The sequence below is a fragment of the Symphalangus syndactylus genome, chromosome 3 (assembly GCF_028878055.3).
Source record: "Symphalangus syndactylus isolate Jambi chromosome 3, NHGRI_mSymSyn1-v2.1_pri, whole genome shotgun sequence".
NCBI lineage: Eukaryota > Metazoa > Chordata > Mammalia > Primates > Hylobatidae > Symphalangus > Symphalangus syndactylus.
In genome coordinates this window covers 52505159-52521153 of record NC_072425.2, presented here as the reverse complement: position 1 = coordinate 52521153, position 15995 = coordinate 52505159, and the positions used below count along the sequence as shown (strand labels likewise).

Genomic DNA, 15995 nt, shown 5'->3' with positions numbered 1-15995 from the left:
TTGTGGCCTCGAGGACCACCAGCCTTGCTCCGCAGGTTTCCAAAGAGAGGACGCGGTGCCCTGACCTGACTGGATGCTGCCTCTTACCACATGCCTCCCTGGCAGGCAGGGTCTCCGCTTCTTTTTACAAATTTGCCTGAGACCATTCCTCAGGTCATTCAGGTGGTCATGGCCCAGCCAGGCTTTGAACCCGAGCCGTTCAATTCCACAGCTGGCACTCTGGCCTGTGTGCCTCATGATCATGGATACAGCATCTATTCTTATTTTTTCCTGTAGTCCTGGGGTACTTAGCACCGTGGCATATCTGTAATAAGCACATGCACACCTCGAAGGAGGTCTTCACTTCAACATACAAGCTGACCATGGCATGCTCTGGGCTCCAGTCCTCTACAGAGATGTAGGGCACGGACTACCAGTTGTCAGCACAGCACCATCCCACATTGCTCTTCTAATGGAGCCTTTCAGCCCAGATGTTCTTTCTCGTCTGATGGGAAGGATCCAAGTATGTAAAGATTATGTTCTAGATCAGCTTTGGTCTGTCCTAAAAGAAATTTGCCAGTGGATTATTCCATATGGGTAAAAGTCAGTTTCTCTGGTCTTCCTGGAATGTGTCTACAAAGCCAATACATTATTTACAAGTTCATAGTAGATCAGTGTATTGGATTAAAATATGACGAACATAATTTGGTCATTGTGAGCATGCCAGCTCGGTCAACTATTCGCCACACATGATGCCCTAAATATAACTCTAGATTTTCTTATGCCCAAGAGAGGGACATACTCTTGGGTGTCTGGACTGGGGAAACATGTATGAAAAACCATTTGGCCACTCTACATCTTGTTATTGGAGAATTGAAACCGTCTGTATTCAAAGATATTATTAAAAGGCAAGAAGTTAACTTCTGTCATTTTGTTAATTGTTTTCTGGTTGTTTTGTAGATCTTTTGTTTCTTTCTTCTTTTATTGTTTGCTTTATGGTTTGGTGAGTTTCTGTACTGATAAGCTTTGATTCCTTTATTTCATTGACATATCTGGTGTAATTTTTTTCTCTGGTTACTCTGGAGCTTACATTTAAAGATGTAGAGTTACGATAGACTATTTAAAGTTGATAAAAATTTTGATCACACACGAACCTGCTATACTACCCCCACATCCTTTGTCAGCGCACAAAATTTGTACTTTTTTGCCTTAATTTATATTGTTCTGTATTGGGTGTTTATTAAGAACTCATTGTAGATATAAATATTTTTGACTATTTTGATGTTCAGCTTTCTCAAGGGTGATTTGAAAGATTCTAAAGCATCATTTCAGTAATGTAGAATTCTCAGTTTGAATGTGAATTTACTTTTAACAGTTAGGTTGATAGTGTCCTGTGTGTTTGCGTTAGTATTGTTCTTTCACTTGCGATTGAAGCACTCCCTTAAGCATTTCTTGTCAGGCTGGTCTTATGGTGATGAATTCCGTAAGCATTTGCTTGTCTGGGAAAGACTTTATTTCTTTAATTTCTGATGGGTAGCTGTGCTATGTACAGTACTCTTTGCTGACTGATTTCTCATTAGCGCTTTGAATATATCATCCTAATCTCTCCTAGCCTTCAAGGTTTCTGCTGTGAAAACTGATAGTCTAATGGAGACTTGTTTATTTGTGATTTGATGCTTCTCTCTTGCTAATTTTAGAAGTTTTTCTTTGTGTTTGACTTTTGACAAATTGATTATTATGTGCCTTAGAAAAGGCCTTTTTGGGTTGAATATGTATGGGACCCTTTAAGCTTCAGGGAACTGGATGTCCATATCTCTCCCAAGAATTGGGAGATTTTCAGCTATTATTTTGTTAAATAAGTTTTCCGTGTCTTTGTCTGTCTCCTCTCTCTGTTTCTCTTCTATATTTTCAAAATCTGTTATCGTGGCACAGGTCTCATAGACTTTCTTTGATTCTTTTTACTCTTCTTTTTCTCCTTTTTTCCCTCAGGCTGGGTTATTTCAAAAGTCCTGTCTGCAAGTTCAGAAATTCTTTTGTTTGATCTAGTGTGCCATTGAAGCTCTCAGTTGTACTTTTTATTTAATTCATTTAATTCTTCATTCCTAAGGTTTCTGTTGGTTTTTTTGTTTTCTTTTTTTTCTTTTTCTTTTCTTTTTTTTTTTTAAAGACAGAGTGTTGCTCTGTCGCCCAGGCTGGAGTGCGGTGGCAGGATCTCGGCTCACTGCAAGCTCCGCCTCCCAGGTTCACGCCATTCTCCTGCCTCAGCCTGCCGAGTAGCTGGGACTACAGGCGCCCACCACCACGCCCGGCTAATTGTTTGTGTTTTTGGTAGAGACGGGGTTTCATCGTGTTAGCCAGGATGGTCTAGATCTCCTGACCTCGTGATCCGCCCACCTTGGCCTCCCAAAGTGCTGGGATTACAGGTGTGAGCCACCACGCCTGGCCTGTTTGTTTTCTTTAATGGGATCTATGTCTTTGTTGAATCTCTCATTCAGGTTATGGCTTGTTGTTTTTATTATTTGATTAAGTTGTCTATCTATATTCTTTTGTATCTCATTGAATTTTCTTAAGATCAATATTTCAAATTCCTTTTAAGGCAATTTGAAAATTTCCATTTATTTAGGGTCACTTTGTGAAGAATTATTGTGCACCTTTGGTGGTGTCAAGTTTCATTGCATTTTCATGCTTTGTATCTCCTATGTTTATATTTATGAGACTGTTGACATGGTCACCTGTTCTAATTGTATAGAGTAGCTTATGTAGAGAAAGACTTTCACCTGGAGATGGGTCTCAGGGTGTCAGTTGGATGGGCTGCATCTGCTTTAGTTCCAGGAGGACACAGTAGTGTAGTATCTGTGCTTTTCTCTTGCCTTTTTTTCTTCTTTTGCTAGTATCCATTTTGGTGATACCTGTGCGTGCCTTGGTGACCTAGGCTGCAGGAGCATGTGCGGTTTGTTTTTCTGCTCAGGACTGGGGGCTGGGGGAGAAGGCGGCGGTCTCAGGAAGCTGCATGCCTATCTAGTGACTGTGTTACTGAGTCACAGGGGTTGGTTCACCAGTTTGAGATGCGACTCCCCTGGAAACACTCACCTGGCTGTGGATTACTGGGGCTGGGTCTGCAGGTTTGAGATGGGGATCACCTAGAAACACCAGGCCCAGTTGGTGAGCGCACTGATGGCACAATAAATCAGTAATCAGTCCACAGTTAGAGTGTTGCAGTCACTGGGATGTGGAAGGCAAACCTCTTTGAGAGTTTGTTTCTAGGATATAGAGAGCAGTAGCTGCTTTCCTGGAGAAGGCTGTTGTAATGACAGGGTAGCCTCTGGGATGGAAGGAGGCAGTGACCACTAGTTCATGGAGCAGAATATACTCAGCTATGGCTTGGCTTTCTAGATGGTGCTATATGTGGGCTCCTTCTCTGGGGCAGCATAGCCCTGTGGGCATCAAGCAGCTTCCTAAACTAGGCTGCTAGAGATGGGGTTTCACCATGTTGGTCAGGCTGGTCTCAAACTCCCGACCTCTGGTGATCTGCCTGCCTCGGCCTCCCAAAGCGCTGGGATCACAGGCGTGAGCCACCGTACCTGACCTACCTTTTTGTTGTTGTTGTTGTTAAGAAACTTGCTTATGTTGTTCTTTATTTTCTTCTTGACTTTTTTTCCCCCAGGTTTCCTTACAGTCATGCATCACTTAATGACGTAGATCCGTTCTGAGAAATGTGTTAGGCAATTCCATTGTCATGCAAACATCATAGAGTGGACTTACACAGACCTAGATGTGTAGTGTGTACCTATAACCTGGTACACACCTAGACTATATGGTATAGCCTATTGCTCCTAGGTCACAAACTATACAGCATGTTACTCTACTGAATACTCTAGGCAGTTGTAGTAAAATGGTATTTGTGTATCTAAATGTATTTAAGTATAGAGAAGGTACAATAGGGCCAGGCATGATGGCTCATGCCTGCAATCTCAGCACTTTGGGAGGCTGAGGTGGGCAGGTCACTTGAGCCCAGGAATTTGAGACCAGCCTGGTCAACATGACAAAACCCCTTCTCTACGAAAGAATCCAAAAAATTAGCTGGGTGTGGTGGTATAGGCCTATACTTCCAGCTACTTGGGAGGATGAGGTGGGAAGATGGCTTGAGCCTGGGAGATGGAGGTTGCAATGAAACAAGATTGCACCACTGTGCTCCATCCTGGGCAACAGAGCCAGACCCTGTCTTAAAAAAAAAAAAAAAAAAAAAAAGTACAGTAAAAATACAGTATTTTACTCTTATAGGACCACTGTTGTATATGTGGTCCATTTTGTCAATTGAGATGTTGTTAAATGGCACGTGACTGTATATCCATTAATTGTAGGTGATTGAGACTGGCTCTCTGAAAACACATCTACACTTACTGTCCCCAGGCCTGGAATAGCTCCTGTCATGCCTTTGTGTGGATTAGGGGAAGGTACTCTTCCTCCAGCAAGTGCAGCTGCCTGGTGCAGACCTTAGGCTGTGGTGCCAATCCCTGGGTGCCCCTCCCAGGACCCCAGCTCATGCAGCAGCCTTGCTCTGCTCTTTCTTCTGGCAGAGTTCGGATATAGCATAATGTGTCCTTAGATAATTCAGTGGTTATATTTTTATGACTTCATTAGTATTATTCATTAGTTGGGCCAATGTTATGAGACTATATTTTCTTTATTGGATACTTTGTTTTCCCCAGAGTTAATCGTTTTTGTTTGGTCACTTGATTGGTTCTACAGTGGTCTTGATGTTGTTTTCCTCTAGGAGCATAAAACTCCATTCAGAATGTTCACACGTTAGTTATCTATTAGATTCACTTTCTTTGTTCTTTCTCTATCCTGCTCCACTCCTGACGGGTTATATGCAGCTGCCACACAGGGTGGCCCTGGAGTGTCCCATCACCATTAGCTTGAGACTTTCCTTTCTCTGTTCTGCATTGGCTATTTCCTGTCTCTTGGTTTACAGTAGATTATAGATAGATTTCAGAGAAGGGTCATGAAAGGTGAATTTTTTTTTTTTTTTTTTTGAAACCTACACATCTTGAAATTTTTTATTTTTACCCTTTTGCACTGTACTGATTGTTTTTATCAGTTTTTATTGATCTGTTAGACATTTCCTCAATATCTGGTGATTGTTAACATCCCTTCTTTTTTTTTCAATATGCACAATATTTTTATTGTCATCAAGAACATTATGTAAATTGTTTGCAGAAACTACAAGAAAATTGAAGGTTGTTTTGTTGATAGTCATATGTTGAGTGTTACTTTTCTTCAACTTATGCAATACCTATTTATATTCAATACTGACTTGACACAAGAGTAAATGAATTTACTTAACTTAGGTTTTTTTCCTTTAGACAGAAGCCTTATTGATATATAATCTATTTACCATAAAATTTACCATTTTGAAGTGTAAGGTTTTTTTCCTTTAAACAGCAGCTGTATTGATACATAATCTATATACCATAAAATCCGTCATTTTGAAGTGTATAATTAAGTGGTTTTTAGCATATTCCCAGAGTTATACAACTATCACCACCATCTAATTCCAGAATATTTTTATCACCCCAAAAGAAATCCCAAAGCCATTAGCAGTTACTTCCCACTCCTTCCTCTGCCCAGGCCTTAGCAACCATTTATCTACTTTATGGACTTTCCTATTCTGGACATTTCACCTTAAAAGGAATAAACAATACTTAGCCTTTGTTTCTGCGTTCTTTCACTTATCATAATGTTTTGAGGGCTCATTCACATTGTAGCATGTATCCATACTTCATTTTATCACCAAATAATATTTCAGTGTATGGATATACACATTTTGTTGATACATTAATCAGTTGATGCCCAATGGGGTTTTTTCCCTCATAAGAGTATATGAAAAAATAAAATATGAATAAAACTGCTATGAAATAATGTGTACACATTTTTGCGTGGGCATAATGTTTTAATTTTTCTTGGATATATACCCAGGAGTAGGATTGCTGTGTCATATGATAACTCTGTGTTTAACATTTTGAGGAACCCCCAAACTGTTTTCCAAAGTGGTTGCATCATTTTATATTCCCACTAGCTACATATGAGGTTTACAATTTCTTCACACGCTTAGCAACGCTTATTATTTTCTATCTTATTGTAGCCATCCTAGTAGGTGTGAAGTGGGATCTTATGGTTTTAATTTGCATTTCCCAGATAACTGATGATGTTGAGCATCTTTTCATCGGCTTATTGGCCATTTGTGTGTTTTCTTTGGAGAAATGTCTACTTTATTCACTTAGCTGTTTTCAGTTGGGGGTTCTTTCTATCATTAAAACTGTAAAAGTTCTTTATATATTTTGAATCCTAGTCCCTTGTCAGATACATGATTTGCAGATTTTTTTTCATTCTGTGGGATTTTATTTTACTTCTTTGATAGTGATCTTTGAAATTGAAAAGTTTATTTTGATAATGTCTAACTTCCCTGTTTTTCCTTTTGTTGCTTGTGCTTTTTTGTCATCTGTAAAAACTTTGGCTTAATCTAAGGTTACGAAGATTTACTCTTTCCTGTCTTCTAACAGTTTATAGTTTTTGCCCTTACATTTAGTGTGTAATTCAAGTTAATTTTTGTATATGGTGTGAGGTAGAGGCCTATCTTTATCTTTTTCCAGGTGGATGTCAAGTTGTCCTAGCACCGTTTGTTGAAAAGACTATTTCCCTTCTGAGTTGTCTTGTTGAAAATCAGTTGACCATAAATGTAAGGATGGTCTGTTTTCAAGAATGACACATTAAAATGGTCATTGAGAGCCCTGTTAAAATGGGCTTGGCTTTTTCTTCAGTTTTACTGAGGTATAATTGCTGAATAAAAATTGTATATATTCAAGATGTATAATATGATGATTTTATATTTATATATATATATACATACACACACACATTGTGAAATAATGACCACAGTCAAATTAATTAACATATCCATCACCACATTTAGTTACCATTTGTGTTTTAGAGGGGTGAGTGAGGATGGGGTGGGCTTTTTGACTGAGGGGCTTGCACTAGGATAATCAGACAGGGACCTGTTCGTTTATTTGAGGGGACCCCCAAACTTAGTGTTTATGGTTTTTATTCTCTTGGCTTCGTGTTTCCCAGGAGAGGAGTCCTCTAGTCTGTTACTTTGTAGGTAAAAAGCTGCTTTCCACCATTTGGGAGCTGAGTTGAAGGCAAGAGGCCCAGGGTCTTACCATTCGTTATGTAACTCACACTTAATTTTTGTCTTCAGAATGGCACCCCTGCCTTCACTCGTTCTTAGGACTTCCAGTTTATACACAGCCTCTCCAGAGAGCACTTTTTCAGGGTGGAGGAGGGGAGTGACTGCCTGTTGTCTAGGCACCCAGCCAGTCCTCCTGTTGTCGGCCTTCCCCGTTTTCCAGTGTTTAATGGAAGCTGGTGCCCCAGTTTGGGAGCATGTTTCAGGCGTTGCTGCTTGGCTTTTCACTGCTGGCCTAGGCTTGCCTTTCTCTTTGATCTCTTTGACTTACCAAATACAACTTGTCCATTTGCTTTCCAGTTTCCAACATTTTGTCACCTTTCTCCTTGTTCTGGTCTGGGTAGGTTTAGACCTTTAAACTTTGTAGGCATTTTGCATTTGCTTTCTGAGTGTGCTTTCAGAAGAGATCAAGGGTTGAGGTGTTTTTGAATGTTAGCTGATAGTAAGTGGTATGAAGAAATATGAAAGCAGGGTCAGTAAAGAGAGGTAGAGTTGCTGCATGTATTTCTTGTTCATTTCTTTTGACTGCTACATATTCTTTTGTTGTGTACGCCACCAAATTTTACTTCTCCATTTTCCTCATGATAGACACCTAAACCGCCCCCATTTCCCACTGCTGCAAAGAATCCTCTGATTAATAGTCCCTCGTGAACCTAATATTCCCTTGAATTTCTCCAGGGGTACAGAACCAGGAATAGGATACTGATATATGCCTGCCTAATTTTCCTGTAGGACTTTTCTGTGTCATCTGTGGTCCCCTGAGATAGTATATAGCAATTCAAGTTTTCCCTACATCTCTGTTTAGCAATACTGTTTGCTTTGGATTTCTCTTACTGTTTGAGCCTTTGAGCATCACTTCATCTACTTTTTAGCTACTGGAGTTTTCTGCTTCTTTGAATGCCTCTTCATATCTTTTACCTGTTTTTTTTTTACTGGATTCCCAGTCTTTCTTTTGATTAGCAACGGTTCTGTATACCTTGTAGATTTTAATCCTTAGTCAATTTTTGAGTTAGTACTCTGTTACATTGATTCTAAGACACATACTGTTTTTCCCTAGTTTAAAATCTCTGAAGTGGGGATGAATCTTAAAGCTGCTGAGAGTCACTGATGAGTCATTGTCAGCCAGGAAGGTAGTTTGTGACATGGTTGTCATTGCTTATGTACCAGTGAACCTGGTGGTGGCGGGCTTACTGTCAGCACTCCAGTTGAAGTGTATGCCCCGCTGGTCAATGAGGCAACTGATGGCCGGAGAAATGGCCAGACCTGCAGAGCAGAGGATGACAAAAGGCTTTGAAGATTTCTTTGTCAGACTTCCTGTTGTCTTTGGGTAGTATCAGCTTACTTTCTAGAAACGTGTGATTTGATTGGAAGGACGATAAAACTATGAGGTTAGTTCGATAGGAATGTTGCAGCATCAGAACTTGAGAATGGGTGACAGTTAACATGTCAGATAATCTCAGAAATGATAGTGGAGCATGCTGGTAAGAAATGCCAAGATACTGCCAAGAGCAAGGAGAACATGGTGTGAAAACTTGTGGTATCAGTGACTTAGAGGAGAGGGACAGAACTCAGTTAAAGAGGTTTTAGGAATGTCTTGACTTCTATTTTCCTTTTCATAAGTACAAACATAGTGTAACAAAAATCTGGGTCTAGGAATATATAATAGACCTTTTCATTAAGCATGAACTAAAAAGCTGTACATGACAAGAAAACATCATTGTACTTTAATTGACACTGTTTCTCTTCCTTAGTGATGGATAAAATACAATTGATGACACCTTAGACTCAGTGAAATACAATAAACCTCTTCTCTATCACCCGTCTGTTAACTTTATCTTTGGTATCTTTCGTTGAACCAAATTTCTTAATTTTGACTTGGTCAGATGCATCCATCTTGGCTTTACGGTTTGTATTCTTGGAGACTTGGTTAAGAAATCATTTCCTACCCTGAGGTCCCAAAGACATTCTTCCACATTTTGTTATCTTTTCTAAAATACCTTTTAGATTTTTAATATGTCTGGAATTCACTTTATACCTGGCTGTTCAGCTTTATCCATAGAGAAAAATTTGTGTGAAACCTGGTGGTTTGTGCGGTAAGTGCTGTCATTTTCCAGGTATTCGTATGTACACAGTTCTCGTGAATTCTAGATTGTTTCATTGGTCTCTGCCTACGTGCTCCAGTACCAAACCTGTTGTTAACAGGGGTCTGTAATATTTGCTTCCTTCTGGTAAAGCACCTGCCTGTTTCTAAATTCAGTTAGCCATTCCTGAACTTGTATCCTTCTGTGTAATTATTGAAGTTTACAGAGCTCCATTAGAAATCCTGGTGGAATTTTAGTTGTGATTGCGTTGAGTTTGTAGTTTATTTTGGCGAAATGTAGTATCTTTAAAATGTTGAGCCATCCCTTCAGCTGACCATCGTATATCTTATCATTTATTACTGTCTTTATATTTTTCTTGATACTGTAAATACTTTGTATTTTGTTACCTTTATTTACTATTAATTCCAATAGTTTGTTGATTTCGTTGAGTTTTTTATGTAAGGTGATCATATCACCTGCCGATAACAGTGTGACTCTCGTCAGACGTGCGTGTGTGTGCACACTTGTTTATTCACATTTTTGGACTTACAGTTTTACCGGTATGGCCTTTAGTAATATGCTGAATAGTAAAAAGATACCAAGCATCCTTGTTTTGTTCATATTCATAAAAGTAATGGCTCTCTTGTTTCCCAGTTAATATCTGTAGGTTTTCGGTATTATAGTCTGAATCAGTTTGAGACCATTTCCCCCATCTAGGTTTGTAAGAGTTTTATAAATAGATGTTGAACTTCATCAAATGTCATTTCTGCACCTAAGATCATTGCATGACTTTTCTTTTTTATGTTGTATTTTCTGAAATTCTTACTTGTTATTTAACTTCTATTAATATATCTCTTAGGTGTACTCTGTTCTTTTTCTGACTTAGTGGAACACTTAATTTACATTTTTAATCTTTTCTAGTACTGATTGACATTCTCTTTGTAAAACACCCTGAGTGTAATTATTCAGGATTCAGGCTTAAAAAAAGGTTTTGAAAGATAATAAACTACGTATTCCTTATTACAGAACCGCTGTCATGCAGTCTAGGGCAGCATCCCCAGAATAGTTTCATTCCATTGAATAAATAAAAGCAGTAAAGAGTTTCATATATGTTTAGGACAGGTTTTGCTACTGAATGAACTTGCTGCAAACTTTCAAAATTGAGTATGAGGGATAATGAACTTTTCTGTGTTTAAGCCTATAAATTCCCTTCTAAGTACTATTCCAGCTGTAGGCTATACTTTTTTGGGGGGGAGGGAGGATGGAGTCTTGCCCTGTTGTCGGGCTGGAGTGCAGTGGCACAATCTTGGGTCACTGCAACCTTTGCCTCCCGGGTTCAAGCCATTCTCCCGCCTCAGCCTCCCCAGTAACTGGAACTACAGGTGTGTGCCACCACGCCCAGCTAATTTATTGTTATTATTTTTTAATAGAGACAGGGTTTCACCATGTTGGCCAGGATGGTCTCAATCTCTTGACCTCGGGCGATCCACCCGCCTTAGCCTCCCAAAGTGCTGGTATTACAGGCATGAGTCACTGCACCCGGCCTGTAGGCTATACTTCTAATGTGTGTTATTCAGACCTAAATATTTTTTAATTTTCTTTTTTTTTCTTTGACTAAAGCATAATGTTTTCCTTGAGTTTTTGTCTTCTCAGTAATTTATAATTTATTGCTATGTGATTAAAAAACGTGTTCTGGATGATAGTTTCTCTGAATGATTCTGCTGCTCTTGTTGAGACTTGCTTTATGTCTTACTTTATTGTAAATTTTGCAAATGTTCCACGGCTTTATCACAAAAATTTACATTATATATTCCTTTTATTCAAGGTGTCTTGTGTCCATTACATCAAGCACTTTAATTATTATTCAAATAGTTGACAGTCTTAGCCGTTTTCTGTCTGGTATGTAAATGAATGAGAAAGAAAGAGACAGTAAAGATCAGTATTACCCACCATATGGATTCATTCTCTGTCTCTGTTTTGTTTTTAGATTGTTTAGTTTGGAGGTATGAAATATATGTGGGCTCAGCATTTTTACATCTTTTTGAATGTCCCTTATCTCTAACAAAAATTATGTTTTACCTTAAAGTCCATTTGTCTGATAGCAGTGTAGCTACACCAGCTATCATTTAGTTATTCTGTGATTAATAGGACTCTGTTTTCAGTTTTACTGTGTCATTGTGTGTAGTTCTTTTGTACATAATTGGATTTTAATCCTAGTATCATTTTTTAACCGAGGAATTTCATCTCTTTACATTTATTTTGATTACTAACTTATTTGTATAGTAAACACTAATATCTGCTGAAATATGAGGTGATTCACAATCTTCCCAATAACATTTAAAACAGTTTGTTGGCCAATTTGATATGTAAACTTAAAGGGGGGGGGGTGTATAAGAAATGGCCAAAAATAATGTTATTTGATTTATTAATTTAATTGCACATATATACTTAAAATGTCATTGTGCAAATAATATATTCAAAAATACAGCTCTTTCCTTTACCCCGTGCAGCAGTTTTATTCTAATTCTTCCTAGGCATCTTGGATACCATATTCATCATTAGAAGCATTGAAAAATTTATGTTTAAAGTCTGTCATTTTCACTTCTGTCTGAATACTTGGATTCATAACTTTTTGAATCTGTGTATGTTGCTGTCCCTCAAAATTTTACCCAAGTCTCATTCAGTATTTGTGATTCTACACTTGACCCCTTACAGGGTTGCTTTTTTTGTGGTCTTTAAGAGGTTTGCTTACTTGGTTGTATACTGTTTCATTGTGAAGTCCCGCTCCCAGGAATATGTGTTATGTGTGGGAAATAAGTACAATATCTGTGTCAAATTATTTTACCTCTCTTTATAAAAAACAAACGGATTTCTTCAAAACACCTAAAGGTAGCATTGTTAGAGATCATTCTGGTTGAAGTTGTTAACTAATTAGTAGTGGGTACAGCTGCATATAATGGGAAACCCAGACTTAGATGGCTTAGACAAAGTAGAAGTTTATTTGCCCTCACGGGTGTGGAGCAAGGTAGCTAGCGCCACAGATGATCAGGGACCCAGGTTACCATCCTCGTGTTCTGCCCTTGAGGTGTGTGAGTTCCATTCAGAAGTCACCTTAAGGGAGGATGTCAGGCAGATGGGCAGAAAAGAGGCTCCTTCTGGGCCTGTCAGCTTGGTTACGGCAACACTGGCCACACCTAGTTGCAGGAGCAGCTGACAGACGTGGTGTTTTGTTCCAGGGCAGTGGCCTTAATTTTTTCATGTCTTTTTTTTTTTTTTTTTTTTCCTTTGCCTTTAGTCTGCTTGATCAGGTTTTCTTGATTAGACTTCCCTTATTCTTTTCTTCTCCTCATGCTTAACATAAGTAATTCCTGTCCAACTTTTTTTTGTTTTTTGAGACAGGGTCTCACTCTGTTGCCCAGGCTGGAATGCAGTGGCACCGTCTCGGCTCACTGCAGCGTCTCTCTCCCGGGTTCAAGGGATTCTCCTGCCTCCACCTCTGGAGTAGCTGGGATTACAGGCATGCACCACCACGCCCGGCTAATATTTTTTGTATTTTTAGTAGAGACAGGGTTTCACCATGTTGGCCAGGCTGGTCTCGGACTCCTGACCTCAAATGATCCCCCCACTTTGGTGTCCCAAAGTGCTGGGATTGCAGGCATGAGCCACCTTGCCCCAAATGTTAATTAATCTTCCCCTCTTCCTTACTGAGCAGTACAGGGACTTACTAGACTCCTACTTCAGTTGTTCCCCATCCCCACTCCCCCTTTCTTGATGTCCTGGTCTGACATTTGACCTCCACTTATTTTGTATCCTCCAGGATTATTATATTTGAGAATCACCGTCTTTACCTGTTTACCAGTTTCTTATTGCCAATCTTTAGGTGTTTCTTTCTTTATCCGTGCAGCTTCTTTGGGCTTAAAATTCCTTTTTCTAAAATATATTCTCTATTAGATTGTTATATGGAGATTCAGAGAAGGTAAGCTGTATCTCTTAGTGAGAAATGTTTTTATTTCACCTCCTTGGATGACAGTTAGTGGATAACAAGTTGTAAGTGGATCATTATTTGCCCTGCAGCCCTGGGAGAATTTCTTCGTCATGGCCTGGCCTGTGTTACGGGGAGACTGTGTCAGTCTAATTATTGTTCATCTTCTGTTTTTTCTGGTGGCTTTCACAGTTCTTTTTCTCTGTAAAATTCTACAGTTTCACTCTCATTTGTCTTCTTGTAATTTATTCATATTTATCCTACTTGGGATTCATTTTTCTACTTCAGTCTGTGGATTTCTGTCTCTCATGAATTCTGGGAATTTTTTAGCTGTTACCTGTTCAAACATTGTCTCTCACTTTTTTCCTCCAGTTTTTCCCCGTAGAGCTAATGTTCGGTGTACTTTTAACCTTCATATCCTCCATGTTCAGTGTGTACTCTTTCATATTTTTGCATCTCTTGGTAATCTCAGCTCTGTCTTTCATTTTTCTGCTGTGTCTGATGGAGTATTTAATCTATCTTTTGGATTTCTAATTTTATTGGCTCTTAGATTTTACTTCTGGAAGTTATATTTGACTATTTAGCAAGTTAGCCTGTCCTTTTTTATTTTTGTTTTTGAGATGGAATTTCGTTCTTGTTGAGCAGGCTGGAGTGCGGTGGCACAATCTCGACTCACTGCAACCTCTGCCTCCTGGGTTCAAGCGATTCTCCTGCTTTAGCCTCCCGAGTAGCTGGTATTATAGGCACGCGCCACCATGCCCAGCTAATTTTTTTGTATTATTACTAGAGATGGGGTCTCACCATGTTGGTCAGGCTGGTCTTGAACTCCTGACCTCAGGTAATCTGCTCGCCTCGGCCTCCCAAAGTGCTGGGATTACAGGCGTGAGCCACCATGCCCAGCCCAGCCTGTCCTTTTCTTAGTAACTTTTTAACCTTTCCTTATGTTTATGCTCTCGGTCCTCAGCACTTCGTAGTGTCCAGCGTCTCGCGTTCTTGGGCGCCGGCCCTTCTGCATCTCTTGTATGCTGACTCTCACTCATGGCGGGGTTGTGGTTTTTGATCGGGAAAGTTGTTTTCTCTCTTTTGAGTCCTCTCAGGTCTCATTTGTGGAGATGTCTTTCTGGTTGGTTTTACTTGCTTCTGCAGCATACCCTCTAAGATTTTAGGTTCCAGGATTCCTGTATCAAGTGCCCGTTATGACCTATTCCTGCTAGCCTGCATGGGGCACAGGTCTGAGACTTCCATTTCTCACTGGAAACTTTGTTCCTTCGCTACTCCAAGTGCTGGACAGAAATAGCATCCCTACATCACATCGTGCTGCCTTCTGATAGTTTTTGAGCCGTGGTTAGGGGTTTTGGATGAACTTGTTCTTAATCATTTGTTTTCTGTGTATTACAGTTTTTATAGAATGGTCTCAACGTTTACGGCACCTTTGGTACACGGGTGGTCTATCTAGGTGTTTGTTTGTTTTCTGGTTTTTGTTCTTTTTAAGTCTTTTTGTGACTGCCAATACCTGGCTATAAAATCAGGGAGGACTTAGGAAACTTAAGGAAACCCTGAGAAGTAGGAACCTAAATAACATGATAAAATCAGAATCACAGTTGAGGAGGTGAGTGGCACTGGATTTGAAAGAGAAGCCCTTGAAGCCTTAGGGAAGAAGAAAGAAAATATTTGGAGAGCACCTCTTATGAGCCAGGCACTTTCATAATAGCAATTTCCCTGAGGGTAGACTCTCCGCCTACTTTAATGATGAAGAAACTGAGAATCACAGAGGTCAGTGATGTCCCTAGGCTTCTGAAGTCGCCCATAGCCATAATACAGAGGGGGGTCTGTCTGACAGACTCTACAACCCATGGTTTTTTCACTGAGTCTTCTTGCCTTTTTTATAAGTTAGTTCGCTTTCATGAATTTACTTCAAGTTGTCATTCTTTTCTTTTCCTGGTTTCCCGGCACCTGTGTTTTCTCAAGGATGACCAATGCTGTTAAAAGGTATCGATGAGAACAGTGTTTCTCCATCTTTTCTGGCTACAGTGCATTTTATAGAGCAACCCAGTACATGGACCAGTACAGATACATAGTCCCATCACTCACCCTGTGCCATGGTTCTGATATTTTCTTTTCCATTCTATTTTGTTTTACTGTTTCCTCTGGTTAAAATAGGCTGATCGTGACCAACTAACTTGGTCTCACAGCCCTTTACCAGTTTGCCACCCATAATTTGAGCCCATGATTTTGAAGCATGGCTCATGGCTCAAATATAGATCAGCAGAGGGCTTAACAGAAGTATCCTCAGGAGCCCATTCTCGTGTCCCAGCCGGGCTCATATCTGGCTCCGGTGTAGCTGCCACCCACATTCTCCCCACTCCCCAGGAGCGTGAGGATTCCTCTTCAACAGCATTCCAGCGTTAACTTTAGACATTGGGAACATACCCCACTTACCCTTTAGTGGCTTCCTATACGTGACATTTCTTTTTAAGCCATTTAACTATGCAAGATCATAACTCACTCTGCCTATTCTTGCCTTTGATCTTATTTTATATTTTCTTCCTGTTTGGCTTATTCCAGATTTTTCTGAGATACTTTATTTAGCAGCTTCATTCTTAAGCGAGTTTTAAAACCAAAGCATTTAAGATTTGCCATTCATTCATCTTGGAATTCTAGCTTATTTTTCTTTTTTATTTTAGTAGTACAGGTAGTTTATTAA

At 39.6% G+C, this 15995-nt stretch overlaps 2 protein-coding genes across 13 annotated transcripts in view; one reads left to right on the top strand and one right to left on the bottom strand.

Moving 5' to 3' along the window:
• The window catches only part of LOC129478496 (isoleucine--tRNA ligase, cytoplasmic-like), a 216281-nt gene that overhangs the window by 99924 nt on the left and 100362 nt on the right, over positions 1-15995 (bottom strand). The window lies entirely within an intron of this gene.
• LOC129479212 (serine palmitoyltransferase 1-like) overlaps positions 1-15995 on the top strand; it is a 79101-nt gene that overhangs the window by 16680 nt on the left and 46426 nt on the right. The gene's annotated exons all lie outside the window — the stretch shown is intronic.